Here is an 8,266-nt window from a genome sequence, read left to right on the forward strand (position 1 = left end):
TAACCCTGTTTTGTTATCATATTTCTGTTAAAATATACTGCCTGCGTATCAATTAATTCTAAAACTAATGAAAAATTTACTAAAATAACTTTGTTTTAAGCCAATGTTTGTAACATAACATGAAATTTTAATGGAAGGTTTTAATTTAGATCTCTTTAAGTGGGGAAGTTTGTACCATAGAATCAAGGACAAGCTTGGTATAAAATTGGATAAACTCAGTTTATCAAGTTTCTTATCTGAGTCATTAATGTTTATAATTATAGAAGATAATGGAGCCTCATTAAACAGCTGAATAATTTGTAAGCAATTCACTCTTTTATAATATGACTAGGCGGCGAGCTGGCAGAAACGTTAGCACGTCGGACAAAATGTTTAGCCGTATTTAGTCTGCCGTTGTGTTCTGAGTTCAAATTCCGCCGAGGTCGACTTTGCCTTTCATCCTCTCGGGGTCGATTAAATAAGTTCCAGTTACGTACTGGGGTCGATGTAATCGACTTAATCCGTTTGTCTGTCCTTGTTTGTCCTCTCTGTGTTTAGCCCCTTGTGGGTAGTAAAGAAATAGGTATTTCGTCTGCTGCTACGGTCTGAGTTCAAATTCCGCCGAGGTCGACTTTGCCTTTCATCCTTTCGGGGTCGATTAAATAAGTTCCAGTTACGTACTGGGGTCGATGTAATCGACTTAATCCATTTGTCCCCTCTGTGTTTAGCCCCTTGTGGGTAGTAAAGAAATAAGTATTTCGTCTGCCATTATATTCTGAGTTCAAATTCCGCCGAGGTCGACTTTGCTTTTCATCCTTTCGGGGTCGATTAAATAAGTTCCAGTTATGTACTGGGGTCGATGTAATCGACTTAATCCGTTTGTCTGTCCTTGTTTGTCCCCTCTGCGTTTAGCCCCCTTGTGGGTAGTAAAGAAATATATATAATGACTGCATGTAAAGTAGACAGAGAAATTTTGATGTGTTGCAACTTGTTGAAAGACGTGTAATTTGTAAACAGCCACCGATGTTGTAATGGATTCTGTACTGTTATTCTGCTTGCAAATCTTTGGTCAACTGTTACAGCTTACAGCCACAGCAGCTGTTGCAGATTCCACATTGTTTAACAAGTTGCATTCAGAGAGCTGATTCATTTAGATGCAACAACTTAATGTGGTAACCATTGCAGATTTAGCAGCTGTTATGAATTATTCATCTTTCGAGAGATTAAAACGCAGCGAACTTTTTGTGCTGTCTACTTTACATGCAGCCATGCAATAACATATTGAATTGCTTAAAGGATTAATCCAAGTCGAATTAAGACAGTGTTAATTACAACCCATGATTATTAAACATAAAAAGATTAATTTATTTTTGGAATAGTGGATCTCAAAGCACACATCATCATCATCGTCGTCATCATCTTCATTTAGTGTCTGTTTTCCATGCTAGCATGGGTTGCACGGTTCAACTGGGGTCTGGGAAGCCATAAGGCTGCACCAGGCCCAGTCTGATCTGGCAATGTTTCTACGGCTGGATGCCCTTCCTAACGCCAACCACTCCGTGAGTGTAGTGGGTGCTTTTTACATGCCAGACGGAGCTGGCAAATGGCCACGGTCGGATGGTGATTTTTACATGCCACCGGCACGGGGGCCAGGCGAGGCTGGCAATGGCCACAATCGGATGGTGCCTTTTACGTGCCACCGGCACGAGGCCAGTCGGGGCGGCGCTGGCAAAGGCCATGTTCGGATGGTTCTCTTGCATACCACCGGCACTGGTATCACAGCTGCAATTCCATTGATGTTGATCGATTTCGATTTTGATAGCATGTAAACGTTGAGTTGCAAAACTCTTTGAGAAAGAGAATGCTAGCAGCCTTTCTTGTCTAAAATTACTAGCCTTGTTTCAAAATTTGAAACATATTATTATAAAGGTTGTGAGCAGGCAGAATTGTTAGCAGACCAGCCAAAATACTTAGCGGCATTTCATCTGATCTTATGCTCTGAGTTGAAATTCAGAACATAAGGACAATTTGTTTTCATCCTTCCGGGAGGAATAAAATAAATACTAGTTGATTACCGGGGTCAATATCATTGACTTACCCAACTCCTCCATAACTTGCTGGCCTTGTGCAAAAATTTGAAACCATTATCATTATTATTAAGGCAGCGAGCTGGCAGAATTTTTAGCACACTGGACGGAATACTCGGCAATATTTTGCCTGTTGCAACATTCTGAGTTCAAATTCTGCTGAGGTTGACTTTACTTTTCCTGCTGGGATTAATCACCACTGAATGTTCTTGGGAGAAGCATGAACATTACAAACTGTAAACTGGTATTTCTCCTGTCTATGGCAGTTATGTTTCATTGTTGCATTTTCCTGATTTACTAAATTTAGCAATTCCATTTTACCCTTCATCCTCATCATACCAACTTTTTCCTGCCAGAATCAATGCTATCGTTACCATATTTCTATTGAAATACTCTGCCTTTGTTTCAATCAATCTTGAAGGCACTTAAGAATTTTGTCAATATTAAGCTGGTGTTTGGAACATAAATCAACATGAAGTTTCAATGGAAAGGTTTTAATTTAGATCACTTTAACCCTTTTGTTACCATACTATTCTGTCAGTGTAAAACTTATTTATTCCCATTGTTTTGAGTTAATCATACATTATCTTCTAGCTTTGGAAATTTTGGTGAGATAATCGTTAATTTTTAGAATGATATTGTAGGGTTGGTGTGAAAGGCCGGATCAGGCCAGTTTGAGCATAAAACAGGTGGAATATTTTGGCTGGATATGGTCAGTTTAAAAGCTAAAAGGTTAAAGCATAAAGTTTGCATGGTAGAACCAGCAATAGTCTTAGGCAGGTTTGGTGCCAAAAATGTTAAGTAGCCACATTCATATATTTGTAATTGAAAGATTAATTAACATATATCATATAACCATGGGGGTGGCTGGTATCAGAAGGGTTAAGGTATGGGCATGGGGCAACTACCAAAGGGCACAAATCTAGTCTGGTATCAGAAGGGTTAAGGTATGGGCACAGAGCAAACTACCAAAGGGCACAAATCTAGTCTGGTATCAGAAGGGTTAAGGTATGGGCACAGGGACAACTACCAAAGGGCACAAATCTAGTCTGGTATCAGAAGGATTAAGGTATGGGCACAGGGGCAACTACCAAAGGGCACAAATCTAGTCTGGTATCAGAAGGATTAAGGTATGGGCACAGGGACAACTACCAAAGGGCACAAATCTAGTCTGGTATCAGAAGGATTAAGGTATGGGCACAGGGGCAACTACCAAAGGGCACAAATCTAGTCTGGTATCAGAAGGGTTAAGGTATGGGCACAGAGGCAACTACCAAAGGGCACAAATCTAGTCTGGTATCAGAAGGGTTAAGGTATAGGCACAGGGACAACTACCAAAGGGCACAAATCTAGTCTGGTATCAGAAGGGTTAAGGTATGGGCACAAATCTAGTCTGGTATCAGAAGGGTTAAGGTATGGGCACAGGGACAACTACCAAAGGGCACAAATCTAGTCTGATATCAGAAGGATTAAGGTATGGGCACAGGGACAACTACCAAAGGGCACAAATCTAGTCTGGTATCAGAAGGGTTAAGGTATGGGCATAGGGGCAACTACCAAAGGGCACAAATCTAGACTGATATCAGAAGGATTAAGGTATGGTCACAGGGGCAACTACCAAAGGGCACAAATCTAGTCTGGTATCAGAAGGGTTAAGGTATGGGCACAGGGACAACTACCAAAGGGCACAAATCTAGTCTGGTATCAGAAGGGTTAAGGTATGGGCATAGGGGCAACTACCAAAGGGCACAAATCTAGTCTGATATCAGAAGGATTAAGGTATGGGCACAGGGACAACTACCAAAGGGCACAAACCTAGTCTGGTATCAGAAGGGTTAAGGTATGGGCATAGGGGCAACTACCAAAGGGCACAAATCTAGCCTGATATCAGAAGGATTAAGGTATTGTCACAGGGGCAACTACCAAAGGGCACAAATATAGTCTGGTATCAGAAGGGTTAAGGTATGGGCACAGGGACAACTACCATAGGGCACAAATCTAGTCTGGTATCAGAAGGGTTAAGGTATGGGCACAGAGGCAACTACCAAAGGGCACAAATCTAGTCTGGTATCAGAAGGTTTAAGGTATGGGCATAGGGGCAACTACCAAAGGGCACAAATCTAGTCTGATATCAGAAGAATTAAGGTATGGTCACAGGGGCAACTACCAAAGGGCACAAATCTAGTCTATGTATTTTGTGGCTTGCAGTGAATAAATAAATGCTATAAGCCTCAGAGCACCGAAGGAATGGGGGTGGTTCTATAATTTTACTAAGACAGACTTGTGTTTAACAACTAGAATTCATTATCTACCAATGTTTCTTGGGGCACAAGAAACTTCAGCAATACAAACTGAAAACTCCTGCACTAACTGTAATTCTGGCAGTCGAATAAATCAACAATTGCCTAACACAAAGAGAGAAAAAATTGTGATGAGGAATATTTGAAGATTTGACTGTTATTTATCTAGTGACTAGGTAGAGTATGTGAAGGCGTGTGGTTTAGTGGTTAGGGCATTTGGCTCATGATTGTAAGGTCGTGAGTTCGATTCCTGGTGACGCATTGTGTCCTTGGGCAAGATACTTTATTTCATGTTGATCTAGTCCACTCAGCTGGCAAAAATGAGTTGTACCTGTATTTCAAAAGGGCTGGCCTTGTCACACTCTGTGTCATGCTGAATCTCCCCGAGAACTATGTTAAGGGTACACCTGTCTGTGGAGTGCTCAATCACTTGCATGTTAATTTCATGAGCAGGTTGTTCCGTTGATCGTATCAGCTGGGACCCTCGTCATCATAACCGACGGAGTACGCTTTTAGGTAGAGTATAAGATGAACATGCTTCCCTTGATGCGTTTATGTAACCATCTATGTATCATATTTAGTGTACATACAATGTGAATAGGCCATTTACTGTAGTGTTTGCTCTGAAATAACACTACTCATGGATATACTTACAGCAATATATTTATCCAAGCAGTAGCTAGTGAGAATGCCAAGTGTATTTCAGCCTTTTCAATGTCATGTATTCGCTGCCAATCATATACCCAGATGAAAATTTGTTGCCTTTGATATAGGAAAAAGTGAATAAAATATTCACTGAAGTTGCAAATAGCTGCCCAGCTGAATAAAAATCCATTATACACAATTGAGGTAGTTTGAATTAAAATACAAGCATTTATCATACTTACTGTATACACATTATCAATAGGTCAATTACTGCAGTATTTGTCCTGAGATAACATCTCACATGGATTTACTGCATTAAAAATAATAACACAATTCAAGATCACAACACATAAGTACACTGCAACACAATTTTTTTCCCCTCAACAGGCACTGCCCTACTTAACAAAGTCCCAAAAACAAATCAAAAATGAAAATGATCCCATCACCTTTAAATGTAGTATGGACAAATTTCTTCAAGGAATACCAGATAAGCCACTTATACCTGGGTACAACTCACTCAACAAGAACTCCTTACTTGGATGGGTCATGATACCACAAAACTTGACTTAAGAATGACTTGACTGATCCTATCAGATGGTGCTATTAAGTTAGACATGGTCTAGGCCAATCTTTGGTTGAAACATACCTAAGTTGTCTAAGTTATCAGAAAGAGGTGAACATTTGTCCCAGTAGTACACAGCATGTCTATAAGAGGTGTTATATTTGGACAAATACCGCAATAAGTGACTTGATGACATTGTGTATACATTAAGTATGATACATAGATGTCTATTTTAATTTAATACTGCTTCAGTTGCACGTGCTGGATTTTTATGTTAATACGTAGCACCATCCGTCCGTGGCCGTTGCCAGCCTCGCCTGGCCCCCGTGCCGGTGGCACGTAAAAAGCACCATCCGTCCGTGGCCGTTTGCCAGCTCCGTCTGGCACCTGTGTGGATGGCACGTAAAAAGCACCCACTACACTCACGGAGTGGTTGGCATTAGGAAGGGCATCCAGCCGTAGAAACACTGCCAGATCAGACTGGGCCTGATGCAGCCTTCTGGCTTCCCAGACCCCAGTTGAACCGTCCAACCCATGCTAGCATGGAAAGCGGACGCTAAACGATGATGATGATGATGTATGAATGACAGAGCACAAATGAGCAGAGACGAAAACTGAGTATAAATAAGAAAAATGAGATGTATGTAAGAGATGAGACTGGACTGATATAGACATGTAACATGTATGAAGGGTGGCAAAGAAATGCCAAGAGATCTAATTGGCAGAAAGCTGCAGAAGAGATAGGCTATGGATGTCTTGGGAATATTCAGAGAGAGATGATCTCAGGCAACTGTAACATATAACAAACGACAGTACAATCCAGACAAGTATGGAAACAAATGGAGAAAATTTTTTGTTCTAGACAAATGGGTGTAAACACACAGTCATCTCACCCAGAATGATAGATGCATGCATTTCAGAGTAGTTATCTCCTCTTCAGTACCAGACACTGGAAGTGGGATGTGCAACGGACAGACTTGAGATGGATCTTTTTCATTAGATTTCAATAAGCATACCACGTTTATTTGTGCTAATTAGATATACTGGGATTGATTTGTTCAACTAAAACCCTTCAAGGTGGTGCCCCAGCATGGCCACAGTCCAATGACTGAAACAAATAAAAGATAAAAGATATACTGGGATTGATTTGTTCAACTAAAACCCTTCAAGGTGGTGCCCCAGCATGGCCAGAGTCCAATGACTGAAACAAGTAAAAGATAAAAGATATACTGGGATTGATTTGTTCAACTAAAACCCTTCAAGGTGGTGCCCCAGCATGGCCACAGTCCAATGACTGAAACAAGTAAAAAATAAAAGATATACTGGGATTGATTTGTTCAACTAAAACCCTTCAAGGTGGTGCCCCAGCATGGCCACAGTCCAATGACTGAAACAAGTAAAAGATAAAAGATATACTGGGATTGATTTGTTCAACTAAAACCCTTCATGGTGGTGCCCCAGCATGGCCAGAGTCCAATGACTGAAACAAGTAAAAGATAAAAGATATACTGGGATTGATTTGTTCAAGTAAAACCGTTCAAGGTGGTGCCCCAGCATGGCCACAGTCCAATGACTGAAACAAGTAAAAGATAAAAGATATACTGGGATTGATTTGTTCAACTAAAACCCTTCAAGGTGGTGCCCCAGCATGGCCAGAGTCCAATGACTGAAACAAGTAAAAGATAAAAGATATACTGGGATTGATTTGTTCAACTAAAACCCTTCAAGGTGGTGCCCCAGCATGGCCACAGTCCAATGACAGAAGCAACCATCATTACACTTACTTGCTGGATTCCCAAGCATGACCAACTAGCTATTATCCAATTGTCTTGTTCTTAATCTAAGTCTCCTACCACCTGGCTAGGCTTTAAGAATCTGTTTTGCAATTATTTCCTGTGATTCTAATCAGTTGACTGTAGTACCAGAGCTGTGATCTTCCAATGCAGAGAAATAGTGGTTTGACCTAGAGAGATACCCTAATCTCCAAGCTATGCACCCTGTTTCAGAACATTACTCCAAAGACCCTTCAGAAGAACTCACTTCAGTTGCTTTATTCATAATCATACTTTTTCAGCTATTTCCCAATATTTATGACGATTAAATGAGGATAGGCACAAAAAAAAAAAAAAATGAATTGAAGATAGTGAGTTTAGCTTTTTTTAGCAATTTCTCTTCTGGGAATTGAATGCTGGAGTTGATGCATTACTATGTCAGCTCCTGCAATTCTAAGGAATTATTAGAAATTGTAATTCTAAATCTGCAATGTCTGATAGAATAGACAGTATGGTTATATCTGAAGGTGGCGAGCTGGCAGAAACATTAGCAAGCCGAGTGAAATGCTTAGCGGTATTTCGCCTGCCACTACGTTCTGAGTTCAAATTCTGCTGAGGTCGACTTTGCCTTTCATCTTTTGGGGTCGATTAAATAAGTACCAGTTACGCACTGGGGTCGATATAATCGACTTAATCCGTTTGTCTGTCCTTGTTTGTCCTCTCTGTGTTTAGCCCCTTGTGGGTAGTAAAGAAATAGGTTATATCTGAAATAGCTGTTGATTAAAGTATTTCGTTTTTGGATTTGGTTTGCAAGATTCTTTATATGAGTTCGTGTGTTGAAGCATATTCTGGTGTGTCTGGGAGAGTCATTTTCTTTTTGTGTCTTATAATGTAACACACTCACCAGTAAAATTTCCACTT

Source organism: Octopus sinensis, linkage group LG20 (genome assembly GCF_006345805.1).
Source record: "Octopus sinensis linkage group LG20, ASM634580v1, whole genome shotgun sequence".
NCBI lineage: Eukaryota > Metazoa > Mollusca > Cephalopoda > Octopoda > Octopodidae > Octopus > Octopus sinensis.